This window comes from Myiozetetes cayanensis, unplaced genomic scaffold, assembly GCF_022539395.1.
Source record: "Myiozetetes cayanensis isolate MyiCay16 unplaced genomic scaffold, myiCay2020 scf1, whole genome shotgun sequence".
Taxonomy (NCBI): Eukaryota; Metazoa; Chordata; class Aves; order Passeriformes; family Tyrannidae; genus Myiozetetes; species Myiozetetes cayanensis.
The window spans coordinates 87,647,053-87,661,631 of NW_026086604.1; the positions used below are offsets into that span (position 1 = coordinate 87,647,053).

Below are 14,579 nucleotides of genomic sequence, written 5' to 3' on the forward strand. Positions count from 1 at the left end.
AGTTACTTAGAGATGTTTCTCTTAGAGGATGATTTGCTCAACTGGCTTCTTACTTTTTTTTAAACTTGGGATTCTTTAGAAGAAAATGAGATAGATGGAAGTACTTCATTTTACAACCATTATTAGAGTTTTATTCATTGATGTTGTCACTGCCTGTCAGAGCTTAACATCAGAGAAATACTGGGTGTGTAGGGAAGAGATCAGAAGACTCAGTATTCTGCTATGTGATCTCTCTTCCTTTCTTCTCTTTTTCTTTTCCTTTTCCTTTGTTTGTATATTGTATCATTAAAAGCAGCAGAGTTCATTTATGGGCTCCTTGACTGATGAGCAAAACCTATCCTTTGAGTATACCATTGTATTTATAACATTATCATTCATTGCTGCTCCCTCAGCAAAGGCAGTAGGCTTTCTACATCAATTTTGTATTGTAAGATTTTGTTTCTTGATCTATTTCAGTGACCAATAGTAAATGTATAGCTGTTTCTTTGTATGCCCTAAGATTGTCTTGTTTGTAATCAGCCCATACCAAATTTGGCTTCCTGTTGCCGACACCTTATTCAGCCTGCAATTAGCCAGAATCTAATTTCTGGAGCACAGGATAAGTATATGCAGTACCATATTGCTAACAGTCTGCCAGGATGTCTAAGATTAATTGGATATATTTGTAGGCTGTTTAATGGATCATGCCATGTCTCACGCACCTTCCCAACTCCATTAGCCAAGCCCCAGCATCAGGGCATTGGTGTGACTGAGGGGCAGCACCAGAGAGTACAGTGGCTAAGCCAGCTTTGTCTGTGTGTTTCAGTAACTTCCTTTGAAACTGGAAGGCACTGTGATGTTTGCCATTATCTAGATGAATGCAGCAAAGCTGGGGTGAAGTTGGGACACACTTGGAGGCCCTGTTTTTCCTTTGTGACTTTGATTTGCACGCTTCTTGGAAAATAATGATGTTCTTGCCATCCCTATGAGGTGGAAAACTGTCCTCTTGCTGTTTTTTTGCTCTTGTGAAGTGACATGAATCTTCACTGGTCTGTTGCTTTTAGTCTCCTTGTCTTATAAAGCATTGGGTGGAGAGGAGTAAAAGGATGTTTGTTCATGTCACTGTCATCTCTCCCTGACTTTTCCTGCTTGGGTCAAGCTTACTGAAGATAAGGCAAATCTAGCAGAGCCTTTGCCTTTGGACGAGACTCTTAGATTCAAAAGAAGATTAATTACTTCTGTTGCTCTGAAAAACAATGAGCACACAGTATAATTCCAATCAAAAATAAAATCTGTCATTGTAAAACCACCTGCTGTATCTTCTTTGGAACTACTAGACACAGCATTCTGGCTTGGCAGTGCACAGGCATTACTGTGCCTAAAACATGCCCAAAATCATAGTGCCCGTCAGCCATCATTAAGATGTGCTGTTGAGAGAGATCTCATGCAGAAGCATTGTTCCTCACTGAAGGACAGCTCTGGATCCCAAGTGAGAAAAAACACTAATAAGAGATGACCAGACTGGCAGCCTCTGCATGGACAGTGGAAATTTTGGAAGTTTTACAATATGACTCAGGAGAATAAAAGCCAAACATTTCCCCAGCCTTCCCCAATGCCCCTCCTTCCCATAAAATAGAATTGTGTCCAAAATGTCCGAAGAGAAGAGGAGGGCAGGTTACTGCATATTTTATCATTTATAGTGTGCTAGTCAGGACATAGACTGGGGTGAGAGACATGCAGGCTCCAAGACCTTGGTTTGTGTCACTTGATTTGTGATTACTGTTGTACCCATTTCTTTGCCCCTAAATTGGACAGGTATTCAGCCTCAGTGACTTACTGAATCTCCAAATCCCAAGGGTTGCAATTTAAGGTGTGCAGGCTTTTGTGCAGGGAGGACCCAGTGTATCTGTTGATTTTGGAATCCTTTTGGAAAGGATGCAAGGTGTGCTTCAGATCTTGCCTTTTCTTCCTCCTGCCCTGAGCTGTGCAGCCCAAGGCTAGGATGACAGGTTTAGTGCTGCAGTTCAGCAGACATCCTCCCTCCCCTATCACTACTTAAGTGAAGGATCTTGCCCTCTGTCATCTTTTGCATGACATTTTTCAGGCCATTAGTCTAATAGCTTTGTGCAATAGAAGTGCAGGGAATAAAACTAAAATGGATTGAATTATTTAATTTATCTTGGGAGATTTTGGTAGCAGAGAATGATTTTTATTTCACCTTGCCTCCTAAGAGAAGTTGATTATCTGTTTGAAAGAAGAGAGACTAATGGTATTTTAAATATTTTGGAAGCACAGAAGTGTAATGTTAGGAATACTGAGCATATTAGGTCATTACAAAAAAGAAGTGTCTAGGTTTTTTTAGAAATTTTGATAACTATTTTTTATCTTCAGCAGTAGACTGAGGAGCATTCAGCTGCAACACAATTAGTGTTGTCCTGAGTGTTAGTTATCCTTTTAATACAGATTCAAGGATGGAAATGTTGGTAAGCAGACTTCTGTACACTGGAGGTCTTAATATAAATAATTAAAATACTGATTAACTGCATTGTGACAAATGAGCCAGGACTGGAAATGTCACTGTGGTCTACTACATCCACAGTCAGTGTATTAGCAAACTTCTCCAAAGTATTGGTGATCCATGTATTCACATCCACGTGGTCTGCAGACATAGTCCCTAATGTCAGCAGTCCATGTCATAAGGATTATGGCACCAGCTTTATCTCTCTTTACCCCATGCATGGGTGCAGCTGCTTTGACATTTCCAATATTCTGATACTATCTGACGCAGTATGTGTGCAGCTCCAGTGTTATTTTTAACATGGAGACTCTATCAACCTTGCTTTTGGTAAAGTAAGTAAGTAAATAAAATAAATAGAAATGTTATTTCTTCTGTATCATCTGAAATTGAACTGATAAAAAGGGTATGTGTGTCATGCTGCTATAAACCTTTATAGAATCCTATCTATCTCATTTTACTTTCCAAGCTTCTTAAAATGTCAACACTGATAAAATTCAGATGCACAAGCTGAACAATCAGCAGTGTAAATACACAGACATGTGGAAAGATAGATGGATGGATGGGAGGAAGTGGAACCAGTATTGAAAGACCTCATCCCTCTTGTCCCAGGCACCAGCCAAACAAGATGCTTTCCTTACACTAGCACACTGGTTTTACTGGATAAGTAGTTTTGAAATTTGGGTTCACCCTGAAGGGAAAGCCAGGTGCAGACATTTGTATGGAACTTTGCCTGCGTGAATCTGAATTTTTCCCTGTTGAGAAATAGAAGAGTGAGATGACTAAAGCTTTCATTAATATTCACAGCCCCAAAATTGTCTGCTGGTTTATAGCCATGAGGGTAAGAAGATGTCTTCTAGCAAACTGCCATGGCACTTAAGACAGAATTTGCTGCCTGCTCCAACATCTGAATAGAGAAGAGCAGTTTCTGACTGTCTGCTCTCTACAGCTGACAAACTTGGGCTCCTCTAGCAGCCATTGAAGAGAATTAGACATGATACCTAAATGGTGAAGTAAGGAGGGACTCGTTAGGCTCAGTTATGTAGCTTCCTTTCCTTCAGAGTCCACCCCCTAAGTCACATGTATAAACAAGATAGAATTCAGGAGGTGTTTTCTTTTCTCTTTCTTGTGTCTGTCGTTAAAATAAGGACAGCATTTTGCCTGCACTGTTTGACTCTAGCTACTAATGTGGGTTTGGCTTTCTATGCATTTTTGTCATATCAGTCAAATACCATTTTCATTATGAAGTCAATAAGCTTATGCTGAGCATGAAAATCCATGAGTCTAAAAGGAAATAGGAAGATCCTGTAGTTCCAGTGAACTGATGCTCCTTTCTCTTATTCATCTCAAGTTGGCAGAACAGCCAGTTCACTAAACAGCAAGACAGGCATCAGTTCACTAATACATTTTCTGGCATTGCACAGAGACTCAAGAATCTTGCATTTTGGCAATATTTTTCTTTTGGGTTGTTTTCATTTGTTTTTCTTTTTGGCCTTCTTTGGCCATTGGGCCCTGTGAGATAAATAAACTTTTAAAAATTGCAAGCCTATATGAAGATGGGTGTCACTTTTAGAATTCAGCTCCTGTGAGCTAGTTCAGCTATTCCTTGGGTTTGGCAAATGAATGAAGGTGTTCTTCACCTTCTATGATTAATTTATTTCAGATTTTTGTATTATTATTGCATGTACATCAGGTTCCATTTTTATACGTTTGTGTATAAATATCTGCAAGCATATACCTGTTTTCTTTCTTGTGTCCTTCCCATGTAACTAAATGCTTAGGAAATTTTTCATTCTGAACACCATCACAAACCTTGTAAAGCTTGATGTACTCAGCCAGATGTCATAGTTCAAGTCAGTCTCTACTTAAACAGCATTTTGTTTGAATTCACAAGTCAAAGAGATTTTTGAACCCCGGGTTTTACATGGCAAAAGTTTCAGCTCAGTTGGAAGAGCATATGACATTTGACTTGATAGAAGGGGATCTGTGACACTTGTAGGATGCTGTGTGGATACTTTTAAAAGAGAGAAGAACTTAAGATTGAGAACACTGTTCCCCATAGATTATATGGACAGAGGCAATTTATATTGTCAAAAAATGCTCAGAAAGTCTTATGTTGTAGTTGTTGCGGTTTTTTGGGGGTTTTGTCTGCTTGTTTTATCTGCTTGGTAGCAGAATCCTTGTAACTTTGAAAGGAAACTTGCAGCATGGAAGCAAGTCAGGTTTCATTGGTTTGTTGCTTTGTCCAGTGCCAGCAGTGAAGGTGTGAAAAAAGATCACTTGGTTTCAAGTGTAAGAAATGTCAGGATTTGGTTGAGTTTTATCCTACTTCTGTATTGAAATGAAACCTCATGCAGACACCTATCACAGTTACCTTCACAATGATGAAAAATGAACTCTGCTGCCAATGTCACAGTCAAGTGGCTCTGTATAGGCACACCCCAGCACGCTGCTGGAGCACTCCGCTTGCATTTGCAGCTCACAACATGCAAATGCATGTTCCTCTCTCAAACACCACAGGAAGGGATCACTTCTAGCAGTACAGTGGAAAGCACTGGTCATTCAGACCATGTTGTAATGCCTTCTCTGCCAATATGTTTTTTCTTAAGGTGAGTTTTAGCATGCTGGAAAGGTCCCTTTTACAGCTTTAGCCAGTGAAGTTCTCTGGCATCAGTAAGGAGGTTCATTTCAGCGTGTACCCAGCATGTCTCAACCCCACATGAGGAGGACCACACATAGCGCAGTTCATCTTCCCTTGCTCCTCTCACTCATCTCATTAGTCATGAGCAAAGAGCAGAAGGCCATATTTTACATTCATTTGCAAAGTTCTGATAGCCCTGAGGACAAAATACATCCCCAAATCCCAACATGGTTGTCCAGTTACTAGATGGGCTTGGGTAAGGTAATACGTGTCCTCGTGACTTCTTGTTCACTGTGGTACGATCAGGATTTCATTCACTTCTTTCTGCTAGCATTATTTCACTGGATAAAGCTGCTGGATGGAAGTATTTCAGAGCTTTTTCTGTGATCGTGTTATCTTGGTTCCCTGTAGTATTTTTTGCCTTAGCTCTGATCTGAACTCATTCTCATTTCTTGAGCTATTTTTGGTTACTGGACTTGGAATAATTCATGAGCTTGAAGCTACATGCATAGATCCTTCCTTTGACTGTAACATTTCTTAGATATACCAATTTGATTACCTGATGTGCTCCATCTTCTTTTAAAGGCAGCAGCAGCTTTTTAGAAACCAGAGACTTTCCTCTAAATCTATTGGGCAAGAGCAATAGCCTGCAGAACTCAGCAACCATAAGGCACCCTAGAACTTAATGTTTAAAAAAAAATGATGATAAAAAAAGTGAAAATAAATACTCCATGTGTTTTAGCCAGCAGCCCACCATGCTTTATTCATGACTTTAAAGGAGTCGTGGATATTTTTCTCCCTTTTGAGTATTCATCTCTGAAACTCAAGCCTCTACCATAAAGCCTGAAAGAGATATTTCACCACAGCTGAAGGTCTAAACTGACCATCGTTTGAATAAAAAAAATTTTCATTATAATGACAATCAACAAAGACCATATGTGGCCACCCTTAGGAAATTAAAGCAAAAGTATTTAGTACTTATTGTAAATTCCTGAACATGGATACAGGCTGTCTCCTTACAGATTTCAGTGAAACATATTTTTTTGCTAGGCTCTTACTGAGGGAGGTTTCTCAATTCATATTTATTATGCTCATTATCAATGTGCCATTTGGTATAATTACTCTTTTCCTCTTGGCCAACTTCCTTACAGAACAGAAATAGAAGTTTCTTTTTCCCAAGAGAAAAAATACAGAGTTTACAGGGGAATGGTTTGAGCTTTCTAGCTCTTAAATGAAGACACTTTCTTCCTTTTCTCCCAGCCATTAAAGTAATTAAAACCTCAATTTTTTATCTTTATGATGATAGTGGTGCAATGGTACCATTGTGTTTAGGAAGTTTAATGTTTGTAATGCCATTTTCTGAAAAGGATTACTTTTAATAAGATGGCCTGCCTGTCTCAGGTTTCTGAAATATCTGAAGATATGCCTTCTAAAGTGCACATTTTTAGTAAAATAAAGTAAAAAATTGTATATTCCTACTTATGTGAACTCAAAAAGATAAAGATCAGAAATTGCTCAGTCCACCAAAAATCCCCAAGAAATTAGAAGCATTTAAATATTTTTTGTGGGCTTTCTCATCTAGCCTTTTGCACCAGTGGTTTGTTTTTAGAAGGGTGGAGAACTTCCCCAATTCCCAGTGACGACTGGTAGAGCCAAGGTGCTCTTGGATATGAGCAACTGTGTCTGCCTCTGTCCAAATGGCAATTAGGAAAATTATCACCCAGAAGCAGAAACCTAGCAAAACGTGAGCAACAAACTCATGGGCTTCCATGGACTGGATTCTTTTCTTGGATTACTTTTATATTTTGCTGCTAAATAGAATTTGGAATTGAGGCTGTTATAAGAGATAAATCCAACCATGAAAATGGAACCATTACCAACTCCTTCAAGAAGACCCTTTCAATCACTAGCAAGTTGAAACAAGTGTAGGAAAAAAATGTTATGCACTTTCTCTTCATCAAAATAAATTTAGGAGTTGGAGGTACATGGACTTCAGTTCCGGTTTTTCTTATTGCATGGGTTGAAGACTTGCCAGGAGGAAGACAGCTTCTCTGTTGTCCATATCTTTGGCTTTCAGAAGAAACTTGAGCTGTGATGGATGAGTCTAACTCTAGTTGATGAGTTTGAGTATGACTGAAGGACAAGTCAGATTGCTTAACAACCCAGGTGTGTGCACGAATCCATCTAGGACCCCTGAGCCATGGTGCGTATTCCTGTCCACATGTGTTATGGTTTAACTCCAGTCAGCAGCCAAGCCCCACACAGCCGCTCGCTCACTCTTCCACGGTGTGATGAGGAGAGAGTTGGAAGAACTAAAGTGAGAAAACTCGTGAGTTGAGGTAAAGACAGTTAAATAGGTAAAGCAAAAGTTGCATGCACAAGCAAAGCAAAATAAGGAATTCTTTCTCTACTTCTCACGGGCAAGCAGGTGTTCAGCCATCCTCAGAAAACAGAGCCCCATTCTGTGTGACGGTGACCTGGAAAGACAAATACCAGCACTCCAAACATCTCCACCTTCCTTCCTTTTCCCCCAGCTTTACATGCTCGGCCTAACACCGTGTGGTCTGAAATATCCTTTGGGTAACTTGGGGTCAGCTGTCATAACTCTGAACCCTTCCAGTTCCTTCTCCTCACTGGTGGAATGCTGCTGAGGAGCAGAAAAGGCCTTGATGCTGAGTAAGGCCTGCTCAGCAGTAGCGAAAGCACCCCTGTGTTATCAACCCTCTTTACAGCGCCAGTCCAAAACATAGCTCCAGAACACCTACTGTGAAGAAAATTAATTCTATACCAGCCAAAACCAGCTAAACATGTATTCGAGGAGTTACTTGTGTTGCCAGTGGTTGGTGCCCACTTTTATGGTGATGGTCACAAACCCCACTGCAACTGTTCCTTTGTTGTGCATAATGTTAGAGCCTTGAATTGCAATGGTCCTGTGGGTATGACTTGTGCCCAGCTTTCTCCCCTGAATTTTTTGGTGGTATGAGATTTAACCTCCTTCTTTCAGGCTTGGCAAAATACCTTTTAAGGAGGTTTATTTTTCTAATGTTGTGTGCTAGTGGACTCATAGTTGTGATTAGAAATGTCAGTTCCATCTTACTGATGGTTTGTTTTCAGTCTCAGGAGCTGAATGAGCTGAATATGGGTTCATCCAGCTCCCAATGTGTTTGCATTTAGAGGCTGCTCCCTTCCAGGCTGTGCACAATGGGCTGGGGTTTTCCAAGAGCCTCTTTCTGTAATGATGACTTAGAAAAGTCCAGGTTTCTTCTGTTTTTAGTGTGACAGTATGATTACAGTATGAGGAGGATGCCTTGGAGTCAGTTCCCTAGATGGGAAATTCTACTTGTAGCTGACATTTACACCAGAAGATGAATTTTTTATAGCAGTTCTCCACAGGCTGAAGCATGGATCCCTCTCACTGGGTGCCTGGCCAGCTCTGCTAACAGGGCTCCATATACCTACCTGTCCTCTCCTGCTTTTGCTTTCTGGGGGGAGAGGATCTAGGAGACAGCACCTCACCCCTCTACTCTCTCTCCTCATGCTTCAAGCAGGAGATCCTCTACCAGAAGTGAAAGAAAAGAACAGTGAGAGGTAGTGTCTTCACTCCCCTTTATTCTCCTTTGAACAGAACTGGCCAGGATCAAGCTCTCAACAAATCACAGCTGTGGACAGCGGTTTCTTTCAATCTATGAGTAAAGCAGAAGAGGGTTTAGGTTATTTAACCAAGGGTGAAGTCCAGGAACAGTCTTGGGAGAAGGATGTTTTTGCTGGCAGATGAGTGCCCTAATTATCACTAATGCTTTCTTTCAGACCCAGTAGGTCTTGAATTCCTTAAAATAACAGTTTTAGTAGGATAGATGTGCTCTTTCATCCATCAAGCGTATGAAGTGTGGTAGTGTTCCCAAGGAAAATGGGAGATGTGGGCTTGAACCTTCTCAAGGGGAAGATGAAAGTGACCCCATAATTCTCCTTTTTGCCAAATAAGTTCTCTATCTGCTCTAATAGAAAAGTGTTTGCATCTCATCTTACTTCCTCTGCTTTCTTAAAAGCATAAACTGTGTATCTTCCCTCTGCTTGTCATTTAGGAAGGTTAAAATATCCCTTCTTTTCAAGCCGAAGTTTTTTAGTAGAGCAACTCCTGGTACTTGTGGAACTGCCTTCCTATAGCCCCAAGAATAGTGTGATACCTCTTTTGCTTTTGCTGGCCCTGTGTTTCTCTTGGTTGATTTTTGGATGTGTGTTACACATGTAGTGACTGCTCTGAGTCCTATTTTGGAGCTGCTGAGTCTCCAGATAGCGTGTATGTGTGTGTGCGCGTGGTGATGAGGACAGACCTGCGGGTTGTGCACCAGTGTCCAGATGCACAATGGTGATGAGCTACAGCACTGTTTACTTGATTTAGCCTTGAATCTATATGTAATAAATGTTTAAGAGATGGAAAATCCAGTGAGTAATAAGAGCAATAAGGGATACACAAAATAGTTGATATCAACAAAATCTAACAATCTTTATTTTCTATAATTGCAGGGTTTATAAGAAGAGATTATGTAGCTATTGGTGACATAAGGTGATGAAGTTCTTTTGTTGCAAGTAAAAATCTTTTGTACTATCTTGTAATACAGAAAATAGTGGTTTTTAGAGATTTCATATCAATAAAGACATGTTTAGAGTGATGCATGCAGTGCAGTATAGTTTGCAGAGGTTAAAAAAAATGGCTTTCAGATTGCAATCAGCATGAATAATTAACGTTTTACGTCAAAATGTGGATAAGTCGAAAGCAGGGTCCTAAAGGGATTGGACTTCCTAAGCTATTCTTTGCACTTCTGTTCCAACAAGAGAAATAAATAGACTGAGACAGAGAGACCTCAACTGCCACAGTGATACCTGTGCTGAGACAGGCAAGTATAAAGGGTGAGAGACTCAGTTTATGGATACCACGCACAGTGCTACACACCTGGGGAGCAGGAATAATCGGCAGGGGCTTGGAAAATGTGAGTGCTGCTTAGCATGCAAAGGAAAGCTACGACAGCCTCTTCATGGCTCATAAACCCAGTAAGCCAGCTCAGTGCCACTGCAAATGCATGCATCCAGTGGGAGCTGTTGTCAGCCAAAGAGGTAATCATCCTCGTTTGGCAAGACTGCGTTTGGACTGCTGCGTGCCATGCCTTGTCTTTCACTGGGAAACAGACCTTTGAGAAGTAAGGAAAAGTTTAAATGGGCAATTCGAATAGTAAAGGCAGGGCTAATGAAAATTAATTCCAGGTACAAAGGGAGATTAAAGGGAAATAACTGAACAGAAGATAATAGAAAAGCAGAGAATAAACCATTTTCCTGAAAGAAAAACAGGGTGTTTTTTTAATTGAAAGTGTTCTCATTCAGGTAAAGAGTAGGCATAAGTGCTCAGCAATTAAAGTAGTTGTTCAGGTTTCTTCTCATTTCAAAAAGACACATGATGAGTCTGCATGTTGTGTTGAACAAAGCTGCTAGAATAAGATCCATGCACTCTGAAATGAAGGGTATTTGGGGTGCAGAGTTCAAAAGAAACCTTGCAACAGGATTTTGTTGGAAACTAATCTGCAGAATAAAGACTGGTGGGATGCTGATTGACAATAAGGAGAATTCTGTTAGTTTTTTTTATTTATATAAAGTTTTTGTCATTAAATAAAATGGCACATTTAGTTAATTGCATCTAGGGCAAAGATAATTTTCAGCCTGTTACTATAGATTTGTGCAAATATCACAGAAATCACAAAGCAGCCAGTGGTGCTTCCTAGGAAGGATTAAAATCTAATTTTGTGAAGTAAACTGCCTATTATGAAAATCGTGTGTCTGAATAAGTGTTAAGGAAAGATATGGGTGGACTTCAGCCTTCAGCAATGAAATTGCTCTGTGTACCCAAATGCAGTAAGAGCGGCTTTTTTCTAAAACAGAAATTTGATATGTTATGTATCAACAACATGAATAGATGAAATGATTCCCAGTGGTGGGAACAAGAAAACTGGCTGTCGTTCTTCAGGAAAACTTAATAACTTATGTTGTCTTTGGGAGGGCCTTTGATCTGCCTGCTATGCTTCTTAAATATGAAAAGGTGACCCCAATGTTGTCTCTTACTGGACTGTCTGGAAATCAACACCCTACTGAAAGATGTGGAAAAATCATAAGAACATAAAGAACAGGCCCAAGTTGGCCTGGTCTCTTTTTTCCTTTGCACCATGTTTGAAACATGTTTATAAAATTTCTTTTATGTTACTTGGATGCTTTTGCATTTGATTTGTGGTGGTTTCTTTTCATCAAAACCCTAAGTCTTGCTTAGGCCCTATATGAAGTCTGTATGAACTTCAAGAGTAACTACAGTAAAATCTTGAGAGCTGTCTTACAGCCAAACAGCCTGTGAAAAACTCTCAGGTTTAGTTTCCCCACTGGTAGTCCAGAATGGCAGCTTGGACAGAAGAAAGTGGGAGGCGAGTGTGTCTTGCCCTAAGTTCAGGACCCAGTATTTCTCTGTGTCTCAACAAGATCTCTAAGATCCTGAAAAAAAATCGGAACAAGTTCCCAAAAGCACCAAGTTTCAGCAGCAACCGTGACCCGTAAACATCAGGGGGCCTCAAGATGAGATCTCAACTGTGTGACTATAGGCTCTTATGCACATGGCAGTTCCTTCTCCCAGTTCAGCAGACTAATCAGGCTGGGCCTCCTCTTTGAAGGGGAAAAAAAAAAAAGAATAAAAATAGAAAAGGAGTGCAAGGCTTGGGTTACTTTCCATTCCTGCAAGTACCAGCTTTTTTGGGAACAGCAAAGGTGTGAAACCAGCCTACGGAGCCTGCTGTCAGCAGTGGGTGTCGCAGCCCACAGCCAGTCAATAGTCATTAGGAGCCAAAAAGGCAGAGAAACCCAGCCAACTCAAGCAAAAGATGCAGCAGCAAAGAAGAGCACAGAAATCTGGCATTTACTTCTTGCATCATGGTCTGCTTTTATTCTTACTGCATTAAAGCTGTCATGGCTTTATGCTAATGTGGTTTATTCCTAGCCAATGATTATTATGCTTTGAATTAGCAGTGCTCTTGAGAGTATTTCTCATGAAAAAAATCATGTCCTTCTGAGAAATGTGAACAAGGGGGGGGAAAGAGCTCTTACTTGCATTAGCTTGGAGCTGTCTGTGTGTGTTTGGAGAGGATGAAGGAGAAGGGCCATATTCATGACTGATAGCAAGTACTGCAGGACTTCAAGGACACAGATGTGTGAGAGACAATACTGAAATTCAGGGAAGAACAGTCAAAATATGGAAATGTTTTTGACACTGTGTTTGGCTTTCAGTGAACCCACCCTTTGGGTAAATTCTTTTTGACTCCAGTGTTAGTTTTGCCTGACTGCGAATCCATACTCATTTACTATGAGTGGGAAAAGCTTCCCTGGGGGCAGTGAGAGTGCAGCTGGTGTGGGACAGAGGGGGCTGTATGTTGGAAAAGGAGAGAATCTTTAAGGTATGTCAGTTCTCCAGGGAATGGCCTCAGCAGTACCAGTTAGGACCAGCTATCAAAGAGGAGTTGTTGCAGCTCTGAGATTTAGTAACTAAGGCACCTGGGTGGCAGAAATCTTGGCTCAGTGATGGGGAAGAGGTGAGAGGGTGAGCAACGAGGATTTTCAAAATGTTTCAGCTGTGGGTTTATTAGCAGGAAGCCTAATTGAGCAGCAGTAGTGCAGTTTGCTCAGTGGGCCGCTTCCTGTATCCCCCAAGGCAGCAAAGACAATACCGGCTATAGCTTTTGGCAGCATCTCTGAAAAATCACAGCAGTGGAACACAGTGGCATCTTACGTGGTTTAACTAGAGGCACCTTAAGACTGGAAGAAAGGGAAAAAACCTGGTCCCTTTGGGTCTGCACACAGAGGGCAGGGGTCTGTACACTGTGCTGGTCTTCAAAGCCCAGAAGGTTCCAGTGGAATCAGAAACCATAAGAAAATTTCTTATTTCCTCTTCTTTTTATTTTCATGGTTTGTTCAGCATAACCACGCAATTCCCAGCCTCAGTGCAGCATGTCCCAGCCCCTGTATAGGACAGAACCTTGTAATGGGTTCTTTGGATAAGAAGGTATTTCTGCAGGCAGTCTGGCACAAAGAGCTGAAACGGAATGAAATGCTTTGGACGGATTATCTTTTATTCCCTCTGCTTTAAATTGGAAAAAGATGTTCTCAGAAATATCTGTCTCTCCATTACCCCAAAGAATAGCAGTTTTTAACCATTTCCACCGAAACAGCTGGGCTCTCTCCATCTTGCTGGCTAGCTTTTTTTAATCTGGAAAGTTACAGGAATCTATATCTGGCAGTGATATTTTACAGGAAAAAGGATTGTGTTGTCCATGTTCAAAACAAACAAAAGAGCAATAACAAAATAACCAACCTTCTTACAAAAACCTGAGGGATTCAAATAGTATTTCAGTTGGAGTTCTGATAATGAAACCTCCTTTGTCTTAGAAATGCGTCTTTGGCTGTTCCCATGAAAACCAACCTAAATTTGGCTCACTTAAAGCCTCAGAAAAATTTCCATTGAGATACATAAGAATTTTCCAGCCAAAATCTCTGGTGATTCTGTCAGTGTGGAGTGGGTGTGCTCACCCCTTCAAAGCAGTGTTCTTGCTGAGGTTCCTGAGCCTGTGTTTATGGCTGAGATTAATACTTAATATACTAGAACCAAATAGAAACACTGGGCTGTTCTCTTCAGTGCGGGAGAGGTGACAATCTGCGTCCCATCTTTATGAATCTGTGTGTGCAAACCACTCAAATCAGTTTTATTGGCAGTGTTATGTTACAAACGCAAGCCTGGGAAATGGTATCCCTTAAAAAAATCCCAAAAACAAACACTAATAACAACTTCAAAACTAAAAAAAAAAAAAAACAAAAAACAACAAAACCAGCAACAACCCACACTCAAAACCGCCTCCTTTATGTTGACTGAATTACATAGATGCTTTTTTTATGGGGAGAGCATGCATGCTTCAACTCAAGGCTAGGAAAGCTTATTGCATCTCTAACAGCTGTGGCACAGAGAGACTCTCTCTCATAGGTTACTGATACCTTCCTGCTGTCGGCATTTTCGTTGCAGTCCTGTCTTACCTCTCCCTGTGCCTCTAATCACAGGGATGTTATTTCCCAAAACTTTCATCATAAATTTTTCCTTGCAAATGTGAGAGGAGAAAGGAGGTTTTAGCCAGGTGGTGGTTGATCTCTTCTCCCGGTTAACAAGTGAGAGGACCATAGGAAATGGCCTCAAGTGGCACCAGAAGAACTTTAGATTGGATATTAGGACAAACATCTTCGTGGAAAGGGTTGTAAGGCATTGGAACAGACTTCCATGGAAGTAATGGAGTCACCATCTCTGGAGGAATTTAAAAGATGTCTAGACTTACCAGTGCTGATCTTAGAGGTCTTTTTCATCCTAAACAATTCTATGAT

The 14,579-nt window shown here is 40.7% G+C and overlaps 1 protein-coding gene across 7 annotated transcripts in view; it reads left to right on the forward strand.

Moving 5' to 3' along the window:
- Nucleotides 1-14,579, forward strand: part of PHACTR1 (phosphatase and actin regulator 1) — a 302,097-nt gene that overhangs the window by 164,761 nt on the left and 122,757 nt on the right. The window lies entirely within an intron of this gene.